The sequence below is a fragment of the Penaeus vannamei genome, chromosome 18 (genome assembly GCF_042767895.1).
Source record: "Penaeus vannamei isolate JL-2024 chromosome 18, ASM4276789v1, whole genome shotgun sequence".
Classification (NCBI taxonomy): domain Eukaryota; kingdom Metazoa; phylum Arthropoda; class Malacostraca; order Decapoda; family Penaeidae; genus Penaeus; species Penaeus vannamei.
The window spans coordinates 40,413,370-40,415,677 of record NC_091566.1 but is presented as its reverse complement, the minus strand read 5'-3'; the positions used below and the strand labels follow the sequence as shown (position 1 = coordinate 40,415,677).

Here is a 2,308-nt window from a genome sequence, read left to right as displayed (position 1 = left end):
CTTATTCTTATATTCTTTTTCTTTTTGTATCTCGCAAGTCTCTTTTCCCACTTGCCGAGCGTCCGTCCACAGGGCCTTCTTCCGCGTCCCTTGTGGCCCATGACGGGAATCGAGTGGGAATCCGACTGTCCAGGCGCGGCATTTGGACGCACATGACCCACTCTGTCACGAAATGACAAGCAACCATTTGGCAATTGACAGGACTGTTTCCGGGTAGAGTATTTCCATTATCTAATGTTCACGTACGTAAGGCGTTGTACTTGTTAATACTATTAACCTCCAGGAGTATACGATTTATTATAGTATCATCAATAATATTACGTGGTATTTGTAATACAGTTAACAAGTTTGTCCTTTATAGATATAAAGCTATTATTATCATAAGTATTGTCAGCTTTTAACTTCGTTATTTTTACGGTCTTTGCTGTTGTTACATCTGTTGATGGTCCAAATATTTCAAAATGTATTTCTTTTTTATGCTTTTGAAAACTGTACACCAATCGGAGTCACCGATTTTGTAGTATAAGGAAAATGACTGATATTAGTAAGTTATTGCATTTATTGCATATCATTTATGTAGTATAAAAAGTGTCATAAAATATAATATGGACGTTTACATTTCATGCTAAACCTAAACATCTATATCACGTGTGCTACATAACACTGTGTGCCATCACACTTGGCGTCTTCAGCAACAGCCTTATGTTAGTCATATTTACTTATCTTAAATCTATTAACAGAATATATAAAAAAGACGAGTATCCTCTGCCTCCTTAACCTTCACCGCTTCAGGCGTGTTAAGAAGCACATGCAGGTGATTCCTAGCCTTTCATCGCTGTTTTCTGACGGCACTGTTTTATCCGCCATTTCTCTGGCAACTTCGACTGAGACGGGAATGAGATCAAATGTTTCTTAATCACGCAGCCCTAGTCGATGAACTTCCAAAATATTGATAGAATTCCATTCTACACATTCAGAAAGCCATCTTTGGCCGGTTCAAACTGCATCTCTTGTATAGCGATGCAGTCTTGGCTTGAGCTGTGAACGCCGTCGCATCTCGCACCAGCCCGCTCTCACTGGGCCATCGCGAGGCTCTGAGTCCACGTTCCGGGGAGGATGAAGCCCTTCTGGTGCGCGGCGAAGACGCTCCCAGATTTGAGCCAGTTCTTCAGGAGTCCCTTGACGGCGGCGCCCATGCTCGGGACGCCCTCGGGCGCCTCGCCGGTGACGATGAACGTCTTGCTGCGGACGCGAGTCAACACGGGGACGGGCTCGCTCTTGCCGGGTTGCTGCATCTCGTCGCACTCGGGGTTGAGTCTCACTCACGTGCTGTGTCGAAAGAGTTTCATCATTATTCCATATTCCTTATATTGCAATGTTTGTTCATCCCAAATGAATTGCATCAGCTTGACTATGGTGTGGCTGTAGATGTGTGTTTAAGAAACAAAGTGGAAAACGTTGATATCAAATTTGATATGTAGTGATGTAACTTACCTGATCTAAACAGCTGCTTGGAAGCTCAGAAAAGGAGAAAGTCGCTGCGAAGGCTTCGAAGTAGAGATGAGAAGCTCTTCAAGTGTAACAAGCACGAAAGCACGGTTTCCAGCTCTAATGTTCTAGCACAGGGAAACAGTTGGCAATGCCCACAGGCGGTTAAACCCTCCTTTATATACCCGGCCGAGGCAGCGACGTCACCCAGCACAAAACACGCAAGACGTTTCAGTGTTCTTGTTCATTTGCTTCGCTTCATGAAACCGAACCTTAACCCAAACAAAATGAAGATATAATTCACAATGACGATTTCATCCATTATTCACCGCAAGTAAGCGTTATGTGCCCTAAAAGATTTGTTTTTCTTTTTCCCAAAGAACTTTCTTGGCAAAACCTGTCCGCCTTGAACCACTATATTTGCCTACCTCTTAAGACCATGTGACGGTGACTGCTTGAGCGCTCTCTTGCTCGTTCATTGGGGAAGATAGTCACGAGGAGGAAGATAAAGGAAATGTTTACGGAAATGATGATCGCAATCACTGTTCAACACATCCTCGTCATAAGAGTGATGATACCTACGGTGATGACAATAACAATAAATGATAATGATCAAGATAATTAATATTATTGTAATAACTGTATTCTCATTACTATTATCATTATCATCATCATTGTTATCATTATTCCCATTATCATTTTGATCGTAGAGATGATGGTTGCAGCGTCACGGAAGTGAATTCTAAACAGAAAACGTTCGACTTGCAGATGAAAAGGCATTCCCAATTGAAGAAAACCAGCCATAAGAAGTTGTAAAATT

The 2,308-nt window shown here is 42.3% G+C and overlaps 1 long non-coding RNA gene across 1 annotated transcript; it reads right to left on the bottom strand.

Moving 5' to 3' along the window:
* Window positions 1-541: 541 nt before the first annotated feature.
* On the bottom strand, window positions 542-1,646 carry LOC138864748 (uncharacterized). The gene is made up of 2 exons (XR_011399246.1): window positions 1,495-1,646; window positions 542-1,329 (listed from the first exon to the last, which is right to left on the bottom strand). It is a non-coding gene; the product is annotated as an uncharacterized lncRNA (long non-coding RNA).
* Window positions 1,647-2,308: the final 662 nt, after the last annotated feature.